At 42.6% G+C, this 16,897-nt stretch overlaps 1 protein-coding gene across 2 annotated transcripts in view; it reads left to right on the forward strand.

Moving 5' to 3' along the window:
* Positions 1-440: 440 nt before the first annotated feature.
* The window catches only part of LOC112261964 (rho guanine nucleotide exchange factor TIAM2), a 109,139-nt gene continuing 92,682 nt past the window's right edge, over positions 441-16,897 (forward strand). For both annotated transcript variants that reach the window (XM_042330081.1, XM_042330080.1), the window contains exon 1: positions 441-618. The gene's annotated coding sequence lies outside the window, so the exon portion shown is untranslated. The remainder of the gene's footprint in view (positions 619-16,897) is intronic.

A 16,897-nucleotide genomic window follows, 5' to 3' on the forward strand; every position in this document is an offset into this window, starting at 1 on the left:
GGAAGACCAGGAAGACCTGTCCCTCTGGTAGTGTTATCTGGCAAGCATTTACTACAGTGGTCTGTTTACCTGCATCACAGCCACATACAATGTCTGCTTATCTATCTTCTTTGTAATTTGTGGTGAAGAAAACGTGTCTGTTTTGTTGATCACACATTTTTATGTGACAGACAAGACACAACTGTAAAAAAATATATAGGAAAATATGTTCACCTGTGTACAGCAGGCTGCACTCTGCTGGATTCTGCTTGGGGTCCATTACTAGACAACTAAAGTTGTTTCAGTTTTAAAAAAGAGCACCATGAATCAAAGTAGAGATGCATGTTTTTCCATGAAATGTTGCGTTTGGTCCATGACTTCGCCTAGTAGTCGAGTCTAGTGTCCGTCAGCTAGAGGCGTGGTTAAATCCCTACACATTGTCTGGGAGGAGTTCAGTATTTTGGCGTCGCGCCTGTGGTGCGACCAAGAAAACACTTGGAAAGCGTGGGATCACCGTGGGACAGCGCTGGTGTTAAAAGCCAAATTACGTAGAAAACTACGTGTAGCCGATGTTTATGAGTTCACGAAAAATACGCCACACTATACAACGAACGTCTTCTCTTACACTATTGTAATCTGGTAAGTTGATCAACGAACTTAAAAAAAAAACGATTATCGTAAAAGGAGAAGTCTTCTTTCATATCGTCCACAGTAAAGACAATAGTCTAACATTTGGTTGAATTGATTTTTTTTGTTGCATTATTCCATGAATATTGGAAAATTATTCCGTGAACGTTTATGGAAACCAAAGTGCTCAGTGCTTATAATTGTGCGCATTATTACAACTTGCAGCTGTGCCCAAACAATACAACGTTATCATTATTTGTCCGTCATTGTAAATAAGAATTTGTTCTTTAACTGACTCGCCTAGTTAAATAAAGGTTAAATAAAAATTGCTGGATGCTAACCGCTCACCAAGTGAACCTGAATGTGACTGTTTTCAAAGTTTTGTGGTGATCTCTCTCACAAGAATGCATAGATGCGTGTGCTTACTTTACATTATTTCCAACAATCTGTGCTGCAAGAGTCTTTGCCCTCTTGTCATTTGATCCAAACATTTAATCACCGGTGATTTGTATCTTTTCTTTGCTCTCTTTCCATTCATAATTTGGCCTGTGCGGTTTAGAAAGCGCAATTTTAGTCACTTCAGGGTCTATACCAAATTATTCATAGAAGACATTTTTTTTATTTAATTTCCTATGATGAACTTAAATCTGCTGAAAGCTTGTCATATTTTGCTGTAGGCCTTCAAAACGTTAAAATGCCACTTGAGGAGCCCAGAGTCAGTCCTAACCACATTTAAACTGCATTGAACCAACAATTTCACATAGGGCCCGGAAAAGGCTTGGGCCCACTGACTGCATGTGTGGGTATGGATGCGGATACGCAGACCTCAGGAGGTTGGTGGCACCTTAATTAGGGAGGACGGGCTCATGGTAATGGCTGGGGCAGAATTAGTGGAATGGTATCAAGTACATGGTTTCTATTGTTTACAGGTGTTTGATGCCATTATATTTGCGCCGTTCCAGCCATTATTATGAGCCGTCCTCCCCTCAGCAGCCTCCACTGATGCAGAGCCACTGCGGCCCCTCATGATGAGTTAGTGTTTTTTTGTTGCCCCCACCCCCATCAAAGTTGCCTATACCTGCCCCAGGTAATTGATCATTAGAAATGCATTAACCTGTGACCATGAAAGGCCTGGGGATGTTCAATATGTAACTGACATCAGTCTGAGAGTGTCTTTATTGTTTCCTTCTCTGCTGATTTATGGGGAGAGAAATGCGCCCAGCGATGCCCGTAAATGTCCGGGGGCCGGCCTGCTCCTTCCCCCGTGGTGTGTGTGTGTGGGGGGTGATTTACCCTCTGTCTTTGTTGTTGGGGAAGTGGGGTGGTGGTTATCACTGTGCTGAAGAGCTCTGGGGCCACAGAGGCAACAAAAGGGCCCCTGGAACCCTGGAGTGCAGGGCTGGCCAGAGCAAACACACCCAGGAGAGGAGGCAGAGAGCAGGGACTTGAGGAAGGGCCAGGCATGCCTTTTGGCACAGAGGGCTGTCTGTTATGGTAACCCATTACCCTATTGTCTGTTTGACTGTCACACACCCTCAGTACTACACTCTGCTGCGGCCTAGAGAAGGCTTTTCATTAAACCAGGCTAATGCTTTACTGGGAGACTCTGCTTATTACTGGTGTGTGTCTGTTTGAAGTCTCCTATGGAGTTATTATAGTCTTTGGTATGCCATGGTACATTTCTGACCTGGCTGGCACTGCACATTTGCTCATCAAGTTTGCGCCCTCACTCATACAAAGATGTATTTAAGTAAACTAAAAAAAGGACCCCAATGCTTATTTAAAAGTTGTAAAACTTGCATTAATGTCTGTCCATGGAACATTGTCCAGAAATGAACATGTGTGCTGTTGACTGTTATCTTACAATGTTTGGTGGTAGTTGTTTATTTGAAGGGGACATGCTCTCTGTGGTTTAAATCTCAGCAGACAACCCTACTCTACTCCCTTCCTGATGTTCTTTACACAGCACATGCTCATGGACATAATTGTTGTTATTGTCATGAGCGCCAGCTCCTTCAGAGGGCAATAACAAAACATCGGGTTAGAGACATGATCCGTATGCCTGGGTCTTTCTGTGACCACAAGGAAGACTACATTTTATACTTACAGCCCAAAATGGTCTGCAGTCAGAATTGATATGGACAGTTCCATGCTTTTTTTTTCAATGGAAACATAGCAAACCATATGATTGTGTTATTTTCTTTCTCCTGATGTGACCTTTGAAGAATGGGATTAGTTCCCCTCTCAGCTGGCCCCACCATTAGCTGTCAGAGTTGTTTACCAGTGACAAAGGACTAAAGGGATGTTGTATGTGTATTTTACTCTCACTGGGTGGCACATATGGTCTCGAGAGGCATCTGCAACTCCTCGCTCAAGTGAGTGTTGACACACTATGAAACAATAAAATATATATTTTTAAAGGTACTCATAGAAAAGGAATGTCCTAATACGTAGTGTGTTCATTTGTCTAATGTGTTAAAGCTGAACCTATTTGGCTAAAGTGAAGTCCATAGGTACTTTCAATCTTTTCAATAGTTAGTGCTTTAGGCCTATGTCAAGCTGGACATCTTGCCGTATGGTTCTCCTCCCCATAAGCCCCTTGTGGAAGGCTGTGTGCTGTGAATGTCCGTCGTTAATTCTGAAGTGCTAGCAACTCTCAGAGAAACACACATTTTTCATGTCTTCTCGCGGCACATTTTTCTCCATATAAGGGCGTCTGGCTGTGACTTATCAGGCGTTGGTAATATCTGTGCTTATTGTCACATTCCACACTGCAGGAGAAGGCCTTTTACTGTCTGTAGGTAGAGGCACTGTTAGGGGAAACACAGCATCTCTGCTCTCTCTCTCTCTCTCTCTCTGCTGTACATCCCAATCCTTATTCATTGGAAAATTAGGTCCAATGCAGCTGTTTTTTATTTTCAATATCAATATCAAATTATTTTCTGGGAAACAATTAAGTACTTTACTGTGATTGTTTTCAATTAAAATGGTCCAAAAGTGTTTCAGCTTTCTCAAGCAAGAATTTGTCATAGCCAGACACAGGAAATTCATGTTTTTGACTGCACTGTTATTGTTATCTGTGCTCTTTTGACTGTTTTTCCCTACTGATCTGCTCTTGTTGATCAACTTAAAACTATTTGAAATGTCACAAGATTGGACTAATGCACTCCCCAAAGTCCCAATGCTGTCAAATGTGATTTTTTTTCCCCCCTGTGTTTTTATATACATTTCCACTCTGTGAAGTTTGAATAATATTGTGAAAAGGATGATAATGCCCTTTTTGTGTAAGAGCCGTTTGAAATGGCTGCTTGAAATGTTGACTTGTTTTGTTGGGACGGCGTTTTGGCCTGCCAAGAGACATCAAATTAGTTCATAGACCATTAAGAATTAGAGTTCCAAACTTCTCTGCCAATAATGGCTAGTTTTCAAGTTTCCTTCACCACTCAGACCACTCCCATACAGTTCTAGAAAAATTCTTCCTTGAGAAATTGGTATTTGCTAAGAAGCTATTTTTGTTTCTTTTTGACAATATTTTTTTATTGAAAACAATTACAGAAAGGTACTTAATTGTTACCTGAAATTATTTGATACTGAGATGAAAATGGCTGCATTGAACCTTCTAATTTAGTCAGCTACCATGGAAAATATTAATGTCATATGGGGCAGTTTTTTTCCCTGTGGCTGAAGTTCTATTTGGCATTTAAGGCAATGGGAGAAGTGGGGCGCGTGTGCACGTGGGCTGGGCAGGCAATTCAGCAGTGTCTGGAGGAGAGCTATAAAAAGCAGGTGAGCTCAGGCTGGTGTCGACAGTGTCCTGACGGGGACTTCACCACCAGTCAGGTCACCAGGCTGCCATACCAGATGACTGGCATGACCACCACTTCCTGTCCCTTGGGCTCCCTCCCATTACAGGGACAACAAACCATAGTTTGACATTGGTTCACTCACATGGGTGGGTGTACGGACCCAGATTAAGCCTACTCATGGACTGAAAAGCCCTTTCATATCAATGGAGAGTCTCCATTGGGTCATTCCATGTAATTTCAGCAAGCCCTGACAGTCAGCATCTGATTCTTCTGAAATCTGGTGATGTTTTTTTTCCTCCCTGTTTAGAGAAATTAGAAGTTGCATGCATTATTTACCATGAATTAGTGTGAAAGTACCATGTTTTGCCCACTAGATGCCACTGTTCGTGCTACTGCCACGATACCCTTTAATCCATTTTGCTGGTCTATTGTGTTTATTAAATGGATCACAACATTTTGTTTGCAACTTTGTGTAGACAACTAATAGCTTTTGCCCATTACAAATACATTATGTGGTAAATTGTGTGTTCAAGACAGTCCTCCATGAAAGCAATTGAGTTTGACCTTCTCTTAGGAATGCTTCAACCCAACTCCTTGAAAAGTCAAAAAAAAATATAGCTCTCTGAGGGCAATCCACATACTGCAATTTTGATATGAAGACTTTTCCTACAGCCCAGAACTAGTGACTGAAATGCCGCTCTGACATATATATGTGTGTGTGTGTGTGTGTGTGTGTATGTGTGTGTGTGTGTGTATGTATTTCTTAATCCATTCCTTACTTAGACGTGTATTTTGGGTATATGTTGTGAAACTGTTAGATATTACTAGTTAGATATTACTGCACTGGCTGAGCTAGAAGCACAAGCATTTCACTACACCCACAATAACATCTGCTAAACATGTGTATGCAACCAATAAAATGTGATTTGATTTAAATTGTGACAACTCTAATACAATTGTAAACCATTGCATTGTAGTCATATGTTTTTTTTAAATAAATGATTAGAAAACACCTGTATGTGATTAGTGACATTTACCATTAAACCGAACCCATTACCATTACACAACAATAAACAGTGTGTTGGGACTTTTACCATTCAAGACAACTAGAAAACAGAACATGGAAACCATTAGAAGTGCTGTAGCCTAACGGTTTGCTTTTTTCACCAGGAATGGTCTAACTAATCCAGACTTTTTATAAGTGTGAAGAACAGGGCTGTTTCTTGGGCAAATATTAAGCCTAAGAGAAGGACCAACTGAATTGCTTTCATGGAGGACTGGCTTAAATTATGAGGATGACGGCACAATTTGTTTAGACAACAATCAAAAGTTCTTAGTTTAATACCCAAAGTTGCAAAGAAAATGTTGTGATCCATTTAATAAACACGAGACCAGCAAAGTGGATAAAAGTAGCAGGAACAATGGCATCTAGTGGGCGAAATGGGGTACTTTCACACTAATTTATGATAAATAATGCAAGAGACTTAAATGGCTACTTTATCTGAATGGGGAACAACCAGATTCACAGGGAATACATTACAAATGATGTATAAGCAATACTCAAAGCAGCAGCTCCATACTGCTTGTCAGACATAAAGAGCTTATACTGTAAACTGGTTGTTTGGGTGGGAATGGTGTGGGGGGGGTCTGTGGTAGAGGTCTTCACCTGTGGTAGAAGTCTTCTGTTCTGAAATGGAGCTGAGGCTTTCCCGCCCAGACCCAATTTTTTAAATATAGAGACCTGTTACAAATGGATCCGAGGACAACTAGACCCGTTCCATATAGACCTGGTCGGATCCAGACCTGATCTGAGTGAGGAAAGCAGCAGAAAAGTCCTTTTTGAACGTACTTTATTAACTGGAGCTGATAAAGCGCAAGTGGAAGAGACTCAGTTCTAGTAGGCGGGGGAGGGGCCACACTGTGAGCAAGTGACACAGGGAGTAGGGAGGGAGAGACTCAGTTCTAGTAGGTGGGGGGGCCACACTAGTACACAGGGAGTAGGGAGGGAGAGACTCAGTTCTAGGGTGGGGGGGCCACACTGTGAGCAAGTGACACAGGGAGTAGGGAGGGAGAGACTCAGTTCTAGTAGGTGGGGGGCCACACTGTGAGCAAGTGACACAGGGAGTAGGGAGGGAGAGACTCAGTTCTAGTAGGTGGGGGAGGGGCCACACTGTGAGCAAATGACACAGGGAGTAGGGAGGGAGAGACTCAGTTCTAGTAGGTGGGGGGGCCACACTGTGAGCAAGTGACACAGGGAGTAGGGAGGGAGAGACAGTTCTAGTAGGTGGGGGAGGGGCCACACTGTGAGCAAGTGACACAGGGAGTAGGGAGGGAGAGACTCAGTTCTAGTAGGTGGGGGAGGGGCCACACTGTGAGCAAGTGACACAGGGAGTGGGAGGGAGAGACTCAGTTCAGGGTGGGGGGGCCACACTGTGAGCAAGTGAGGGAGGGGAGGGAGAGACTCAGTTCTAGTAGGTGGGGGAGGGGCCACACTGTGAGCAAATGACACAGGGAGTAGGGAGGGAGAGACTCAGTTCTAGTAGGTGGGGGAGGGGCCACACTGTGAGCAAGTGACACAGGGAGTAGGGAGGGAGAGACTGCAAGCAACCAAGCCAACTCTCACTATAGTAGACCAATAGGTTATTTATCATCAAATATGTTTACGTAGTACCTGACTTAACTGCATCAAACCGGGAGACGCTAACCTTAGCTCGCTAGGCTAATTGAGGCTCCAGTGCATGCGCTTTCTCATGCTAAAGTTACACCTCCATTCAGATGATTAAGTAGCAGCCTACCTGTTGTCACTTGATCCGTTCCTTAACATTTTAATTGTAATTTTAATTCCATATTCCATTGATTAGATATCTCCTAACTTTTGCCACGCACGGCGGCTCTATGAATTTAGCCCAATGCTGCTTTTCTGACTTATGATTGGCCAACAACAACAAGCTTACACGCTTCACTAATGAAAAGCAAGAGCAGCGGCATGAATGATACAATTTCTCTCTCCCTCTACAGCAGCAGTTGCGTTCCGATCTATACTGGTCTTTCCAGACAAGTCTGTTAAAATTACACATACCCGAGACCCATGACAATCATATCAGGTCTCACCCAGACCCGTGCCATTATGTAGAATTCTGGATCCTGACCTGCTTGGCTCCCGTATCGGGTCTCGGGTATCAAAAAGTAGCAATCTGTCCCAGTATTTGATCCTTTACTAAACAAACATACGTGTTGGTTAGTGGGGCTGGTGTTCAGCTGAACAGATGGAAGCCCATGGCCTATTCATGTTCAGACTGACACCCCTAAACGGCTATAAATTGAAGCCTTTGGGGAGATTAATGTGTTGGTTCAAATTGAATTGTGTTTATTGTGGGTCACGTTTCAAGATTCATCCATGTGGTTTGTTTGGGAAAATGAAGATTAAATGAAGGTGAACATATAAGCGACGTGCCAAATAAACTCGCAGATTAAGATTTATCATGCAGATGATGGAAGATTACAGAGTGTTCTGTCATGGAGTGGAGATTTACTCTGTGTGTGTGAGATGCACTAAAAGCAGGACTAGAGCTCATCAAAACTCGGGTAGATCATCGCTAAATACAATGCCTTGGCTGTAGACTGCAGCTATGAAGTGGCAGCTAATGTAACTACAGTGCAATATATGTGAAATAAGGTGTCATTTATCAGTCTGGTAAAAGCCCCATATCCAGCCCCAGCAGCAGGACTTGAGGATGATATACGCCTACAAGTTGCAGTTATGGCTGAGCCCCTACATGTGCAGCTCCCATGGTAACAATGGAATAGGGGTATTGTACTTCAGGGGTCGATCAACCAGGATGCAACACATCTGTAATGTTATGACAGCCTGAGGGCTACAGGTAACAGCCACAGGGGTGCCTTGTGTTCCTCTTCCTGTATCAATGCTCATCCTGTCAGCACACTCATCTTTCAGGGGATCAAGGGGTGCAATGAGGAGCATAAACACTAACCAAGGAGCATGCATCTACAGTTGAAGTCGGAAGTTTAAATACACTTATTTAAACTTCGTTTTTTCAACCACTCCACAAATTTCTTGTTAACAAACTATAGTTTTGGCGAGTCGGTTAGGACATCTACTTTGTTCATGACACAAGTCATTTTTCCAACAATTGTTTACAGACAGATTATTTCACGTATAATTCGCTGTATCACAATTCCAGTGGGTCAGAAGTTTACATAACTTAGTGTAACTGTGCCTTTAAACAGCTTGGAAAATTCCAGAAAATTATGTCATGGCTTTAGAAGCTTCTGATAGGCTAATTGACATTATTTGAGTCATTTGAAGGTGTACCTGTGGATGTATTTCAAGGCCTACCTTCAAACTCAGTGCCTCTTTGCTTGACATCATGGGAAAATCAAAAGAAATCAGTCAAGACATACAAAAATTGTAGACCTCCACAAGTCTGGTTCATCCTTGGGAGCAATTTCCAAATGCTTGAAGGTACCACATTCATCTGTACAAACAATAGTACGCAAGTATAAACACCATGGGACCACGCAGCCGTCATACCGCTCAGGAAGGAGACACGTTTCTGTCTCCTAGAGATCAACGTACTTTGATGCAGAAAGTGCAAATCAGTCCCAGAACAACAGCGAAGGACCTTGTGAAGATGCTGGAGGAAACGGATACAAAAGTATCTACAGTGCCTTGCGAAAGTATTCGGCCCCCTTGAACTTTGCGACCTTTTGCCACATTTCAGGCTTCAAACATAAAGATATAAAACTGTATTTTTTTGTGAAGAATCAACAACAAGTGGGACACAATCATGAAGTGGAACGACATTTATTGGATATTTCAAACTTTTTAACAAATCAAAAACTGAAAAATTGGGCGTGCAAAATTATTCAGCCCCCTTAAGTTAATACTTTGTAGCGCCACCTTTTGCTGCGATTACAGCTGTAAGTCGCTTGGGGTATGTCTCTATCAGTTTTGCACATCGAGAGACTGACATTTTTCCCATTCCTCCTTGCAAAACAGCTCGAGCTCAGTGAGGTTGGATGGAGAGCATTTGTGAACAGCAGTTTTCAGTTCTTTCCACAGATTCTCGATTGGATTCAGGTCTGGACCTTGACTTGGCCATTCTAACACCTGGATATGTTTATTTTTGAACCATTCCATTGTAGATTTTGCTTTATGTTTTGGATCATTGTCTTGTTGGAAGACAAATCTCCGTCCCAGTCTCAGGTCTTTTGCAGACTCCATCAGGTTTTCTTCCAGAATGGTCCTGTATTTGGCTCCATCCATCTTCCCATCAATTTTAACCATCTTCCCTGTCCCTGCTGAAGAAAAGCAGGCCCAAACCATGATGCTGCCACCACCATGTTTGACAGTGGGGATGGTGTGTTCAGGGTGATGGGCTGTGTTGCTTTTACGCCAAACATAACGTTTTGCATTGTTGCCAAAAAGTTCAATTTTGGTTTCATCTGACCAGAGCACCTTCTTCCACATGTTTGGTGTGTCTCCCAGGTGGCTTGTGGCAAACTTTAAACAACACTTTTTATGGATATCTTTAAGAAATGGCTTTCTTCTTGCCACTCTTCCATAAAGGCCAGATTTGTGCAATATACGACTGATTGTTGTCCTATGGACAGAGTCTCCCACCTCAGCTGTAGATCTCTGCAGTTCATCCAGAGTGATCATGGGCCTCTTGGCTGCATCTCTGATCAGTCTTCTCCTTGTATGAGCTGAAAGTTTAGAGGGACGGCCAGGTCTTGGTAGATTTGCAGTGGTCTGATACTCCTTCCATTTCAATATTATCGCTTGCACAGTGCTCCTTGGGATGTTTAAAGCTTGGGAAATCTTTTTGTATCCAAATCCGGCTTTAAACTTCTTCACAACAGTATCTCGGACCTGCCTGGTGTGTTCCTTGTTCTTCATGATGCTCTCTGCGCTTTTAACGGACCCTGAGACTATCACAGTGCAGGTGCATTTATACGGAGACTTGATTACACACAGGTGGATTGTATTTATCATCATTAGTCATTTAGGTCAACATTGGATCATTCAGAGATCCTCACTGAACGTCTGGAGAGAGTTTGCTGCACTGAAAGTAAAGGGGCTGAATAATTTTGCACGCCCAACTTTTCAGTTTTTGATTTGTTAAAAAAGTTTGAAATATCCAATAAATGTCGTTTCACTTCATGATTGTGTCCCACTTGTTGTTGATTCTTCACAAAAAAAATACAGTTTTATATCTTTATGTTTGAAGCCTGAAATGTGGCAAAAGGTCGCAAAGTTCAAGGGGGCCGAATACTTTCGCAAGGCACTGTATATCCACAGTAAAACGAGTCCTATATCCACATAACCTGAAAGGCCGCTCAGCAAGGAAGAAGCCACTGCTCTAAAACCGCCATGAAAAAGCCAGACTACGGTTTGCAACTGCACATGGGGACAAAGATCGTACTTTTTGGAGAAATGTCCTCTGGTCTGATGAAACAAAATAGAACTGTTTGGCCATAATGGCCATAGTTCTGTTTGGAGGATAAAGGAGGAGGCCTGCAAGCTAAAGAACACCATCCCAACCGTGAAGCACGGGGATGGCAGCATCATGTTGTGGGGTGCTTTGCTGCAGGAAGGACTGGTTCACTTCACAAAATAGATGGCATCATGAGGCAGGAAAATTATGTGGATATATTGATGCAACATCTCAAGACAACAGTCAGGAAGTTAAAGCTTGGTCACAAATGAGTCTTACAAATGGACAATGACCCCAAGCATACTTCCAAAGTTGTGGGAAAATGGCTTAAGGACAACAAAGTCAAGGTATTGGAGTGGCCATCACAGAGCCCTGACCTTAATCCTATTGAACATTTGTGGGCAGAACTGAAAAAGCGTGTGTGAGCAAGGAGGCCTACAAACCTGACTCAGTTACACCAGCTCTGTCAGGAGAAATTGGCCAAAATTCACCCAACTTATTGTGGGAAGCTTGTGGAAGGCTACCCGAAACATTTGACTCAAGTTTAACAATTTAAAGGCAATGCTACCAAATACTAATTGAGTTTACATAAACTTCTGACCCACTGGGAATGTGATGAAAGAAATAAAAGCTGAAAGAAATAATTCTCTCTCTTATTCTGACATTTCACATTCTTAAAATAACGTGGTGATCCTAACTGCCCTAAAACAGGGATTTTTTACTAGGATTAAATGTCAGGAATTGCGAAAAACAGTTTAAATGTCTTTGGCTAAGGTGTATGTAAACTTCCGACTTCAAATGTACCTGTCAGTATCAGGTTTACATGTGTACTTGTCTTTGTTTGTGAGTTTAGATGTGAATGTGACTGCATGTGTGTGTCAGGGATATGTACAAATACGACCACTCGTCCAGACGGGTTGAGAAAAGTCAGTGGTAGTTGCCATAGTGCAGCCTATCCCTGTGACATAAACTACTTCACCAGCCAAGCACAACAATTGTAATTGTGATTGATATAGCCCAACCCTCCACTAGCCATCAGACCTCAGTGACCGTCTACCTCTATTGGAAGTGTAAATACAGCACAGCTGGGACGCTATTGGCTGAAGTGTTCCATTAGGCGCCATGTGTTGTCCAGTATTGTTCTGTGATGGATCCAGATGATGCAGTTCAGGGTGCACTTCTCCCACCTGCTCATCAGTGGGGCTTCAATGCCTCATCAACAACTCACCCTACCTTCTCTCTACCATCAGGGCTACAAGCAGGCGCTACGTCCTAGTAACAAAACAGACCACAGTAAAATGTATTTTGTTGTCAGTCACCTACCATGCAGAACAGCCTACAGAGTCTCCAGTTCAATGGTTCTATTTTTCTGGGAGATGTGAAGTGCTGTGGAGACTGACTGACTGACTGAGAGCTTGGCTGCAGCAGCACTCATGTGGAATGTGAGATGCATTTTCAGCCTCGTTAACGCTGCTCTATCTCTCTCTCACTCAAATTAGGAGCCTAGTTTGATGTAGGAGTGAGAGAAACTCTTTTTTTCCCCCCTCAGATTCAGGCTTTGTCATGTTGGTTCAGTCATTTGGAGTCAGACCAATGTAAACAGTGAAGGCCTTGATTGCTCTAGGTCACCAGCAACCCTGGCATCCAAACCTTGAATGAGCTCGATTAGATTTTTATGTTTCTAAGTCATGTTCCCTGGAGAGATGCCATCTTTAAGGCTGCTTTGGCGCGAAGGCCTCAGCTGCTGTAGGAGGACCTTCGGGTACAATTACTGCATAAATGGCTAGTTTAGTTTGCTTTGGCTTACAAACACAAAAACATACTGTTAGAAATGTTGAGACATGGGAAACGGAAGCTATTTGTATCCATTTCCATCTCTGTATTCCTCTGGAACCCTAGGATAAGGGAAGGGGTCATGTGGCGGCCAGTAAAGAAAGAAAGTGTATTTGTGTGGGTGTGTTTGTCTGTGCCCTCCGGATATCAGAGGAGATCAGTTCTGTTTCTCACCACAGTCCAATAGTGTTTCTCTTCTACTCGCGGTTCACCCAGTAGGGTGTTTACCTACTCTGCCCAGAATGTGATGAAATTTAACTTCCTTATGTTACAAAATACATTTTACCAAGACGAGTATGATTCTTCGTCTTCTGAATCCTTCAGTGGGGTCTTTTCTCTAACATATCATTAACATTATATCCAAAAAGTCCGATTTCGTAATCCAATAATAAGCACCAAGCTCTCGCACCAACTTTTGAGGATTTTATATTGTTGTGGTGGTCGTCTGCAAAATTGTTTCTACAGGTTGCAGAAAGCAAAATTAACACGACACGAGCTGAATTAAATGTAAAAGGCTTTGAAAATAAGCTTGTGTTATGCTCAGTGCTCCCTTGACATTTCACAGAAATACACTTGTTTTTGTGAGAAATCTTTGAAAATGAACAGGAATTACACATTAATATGAAAAGCTACAATTTGAAAATACTACGTGTCTAACTAGCTTACCTCTATATTGTTTTATGTCCTCTGGATTCGAGAAGAAAGATGAAGAGTTAAACCTTGAGCCTGTCAGTTAGCATTAATTCTCACACAGCATCCAGCCTAGCTGACTCAACCACTTTTTCTCTGACCTCAATTGATTTAGTCACCCTACAAGAGTTAAAACTCTAACATTTGAATGGATTATGGTAGAGACATGAAGTTTGGACCATTGGTTTTCTTAGAGGAGAATCTACACAATTAACATAATTTTACCCATTGGTCAAAATAATAGTTTTTGATTAGACACTCTACACCCAGGCCAGAACCCTCCAACAAGGCTGGCCGTTTCTAGAATTGTTACTTAAGACCAATTTACTCTGAATCACTGTTCCCTGGCCAGCAGGACATGGATGTATGGAGAACCAGCCAGCCATACCACCCTGACTGTTCCAGTCTTGGCTAGGTTTATTTTATCAGCAGTGATCTGTTTGGAGGGAAAACATTCAGTCCATTCCTCTCGAGGAATCAATGGGTCTACCAGCTGAGCTAGGAGAAGGTGTTCTGGATAAGTGGAGTTAGATTTTCTCCTTGATTACTTTGAGTGCTATTGTGTGACACAGAATACATTTCAGTCTGCACCCTGCAGTGCACACCGTTCACCTGCTGATATTGTGTTGTGCTTCATTTCAGCTCCCAGAGGAATTGTTCTCATGCAATGAATGGCTCTCAATGGTTTGTGTTTCAGATAAATAGTTGGGAAGGGTGCTACCTTTTTAAACAGATCAACTGGGTAAATATTATCATTGGCAGGTGCCCCTCCTGTTGGTGTCCAGTAGCAGTGGAGGACTGTGCTGAGCCTTGGTGTTAGGCTTACTGCACTCTCTCTGTGTGTCGGAAACAAAACGGATCTTTCCGGTTTTTGGGACTACAGTATTCGCAACCTAACTTCCAGCCAAGCACTTCCATTCTAAATGCCATATTTAAAAGAAATCTGTAGTCTAGCCAGAGATGGTTCACTGCTGTGCAACTGTTTAAGGAGTGACGGCTCCACTTTGTGCCAGTTCCTTTAGATATGAAGCCTGTGATTAATCTCTGAAGCTTTACCTCCATAAATGAATACTGCATGGGAGTACAGTAAAGATGGAAAACAACCACTGTTGAGGAGGCAGAGTAAACACTAACAGTAAGTAACTGGTGTATAGTTGGACAGTACGGTATATCTCAGGCTATTCCTGTCTGTCGACATGCAGCTGTCATTTGATACTCTGGCTCCTAATCTGCTGCTGCACAATCCTAATGTTAAAGGTATGAGAGCTAAGAGGCAGCCTTCTTTAGAGAGACCGTCCAGCCACGGTCCCTTTTTAAGAGCAGAATTCTTGCCTCTCTCTCAGAACCTTGCCGTTGGAATTGTCCATACATCTCTGCCCATGCCTGACACTCTGCTGCCCCTTAGGATTAGTGACTACGGGTCATCTCTCTCACCCCCCAATGTCTCTCGTGGTTTGGTCCTCACTCAACAGGCCCTTTGTTGGCAGCTCCAAATGGGCTGGTCTGGAAGGGGGGAATGTGCGAGGGCATGGTGCCTTCAGTTTAGACTCTTGGGGAAAGGAAGGACTGAGTCACAGGCGAAGGGAAAAAAAATCACATCCTGTGTACAATGAAACAACTGCTTGCCATTGGAGAAATGTGTGACTGAGTGTGTTTTTTTTTATAGAGAGATACCCTCTCTTCTGAAGTGGTACAGAGATGAGTGTTTGAGCACATGGCACTGCTTTTAACTGCATTCCACCCAACTGAATAATAGGAACTCTGTGTATTAACCTGTGGCCTCCCATAGACATCTCCTATGTAGATGGAACGGCTGCCACACAGCCATCATTTTATTATATCTTTTATTTAGCTAAGCAAGTCAGTTAAGAACAAATGCTTATTTTCAATGATGGCTTAGGAACAGCAGGTTAACTGCCTTGTTCAGGGGCATGATTTTTACCTTGTCAGCTCAAGGATTTGATCTTGAAACCTTTCGGTTACTGGCCCACCGCTCTAACCACTAGGCTACCCTGCCTCCCATATGACTGTGGTTGATATCTCCTCTATCCTCCACTTCTCAATGGAAACCCCATTGCCAACTACAGTCATTATCTATCTTCCTGAGCTCTTTCCATTTGTGATTCTTTGTGTTTCATACCCTCAGCACTTGTCATCTTTTACCAATTAAGTTTACTCCACTGCAGTGCAATCCAGATGTGTTTGTGAATGAAAAGTAGAATGTTTACCAGTGCAGCTTTCATCTTATCTTATCCTCACACTGTCCTGCATGTGACTCAACGACTGCTGTGAAAAATGATTTATTCAAAGTTTTATGATTAATGGGAGCATACCCTCTCTGGTGACTCATACGCCTGATGTCACTCAGTCAGCCAATTGGAACAACTGTGTCTGGGAGAGAAGACGCATGATTGTCTTACAGTACTAGGTGTAGCAAGTCTTCATTTAAGTGAATATAGCTAAGCCCAGGCAGTAATATGTGTTGGCATTGGCTTGTTTCTGTCAATCTTAACTTGAGCTTCAGTAGTCTATATAATACAGAGTTAGCACAGCTTTTAAATGGCAGTTTCCCCAGTTATCTGACATCCATTGCTTATTACTGTCTTATTATGATAGAATGATTCCATTATGTATTATTTTTGTCCCTCTTAGTCATTCTGAAACCAACCTTATAGACTCCTGAGGGCTACTTTAGCCTGGCTGTTTGTTTCCAGTAGGATAAGGTTGTGCAGGGCAGAGCTGGGTTGGGCAGGGCAAGGCTGGGCAGGGCAAGACACTGAGGGAAAGCAGCAGGCTTTCTGGTTAGCAGCTCGTGTGGAGAGATCAGCCTCGCTGAAAACTTGTGGTTCGTTTTTATACCAATAATGATATTTTACAGTAAATAGGTTCATATCCATCCATTTACCGATAATAACAGTGTAGCGAAAAGCCTGGAACTGCGGTTTCCTTACAGTGTAGCCTCAGTCCAAAGCAAACGTTATAGATTACTGCTGTTATTACTTTCTCTCTGGTTTGTCTGTTCTACTGTCTTCATTCCCCTGCTCTCTCTACATTTATATTCATTTAAATGTAAGGGGCTTTATTGGCCTGGGAAACATGTTTACATTGCCAAAGCAAGTGAAATAGATAGATAAATAATTAAAAAAAATATGTAGTAAAAGACACAAGACTTTGTCTAAATACATTGTTGTAATGATGTACAAAAGGGAAAATAAATGATGCTGCTGTGATGTTTCACCCAACACATATGGGAGTTTATCGAAATTGGATTTGTTTTCAAATTCTTTGTGGGTCTGTGTAATCTGAGGAGAATATGTGTCTAATATGGTCATACATTTGGCAGGAGGTCAGGAAGTGCAGCTCAGTTTCCACCTCATTTTGTGGGCAGTGTCTCTCTATCAGTGTGTTACCTTCATCTAATGGAGGTCTGATGGTTTGACGAGAGAGAAGGTTCTTAATGGAGGACCTTCTGGTCTTGGTTAATAGAAGCCATGTTAATACCCT

The sequence above is a fragment of the Oncorhynchus tshawytscha genome, linkage group LG11 (assembly GCF_018296145.1).
Source record: "Oncorhynchus tshawytscha isolate Ot180627B linkage group LG11, Otsh_v2.0, whole genome shotgun sequence".
In the NCBI taxonomy this organism is placed as follows: domain Eukaryota; kingdom Metazoa; phylum Chordata; class Actinopteri; order Salmoniformes; family Salmonidae; genus Oncorhynchus; species Oncorhynchus tshawytscha.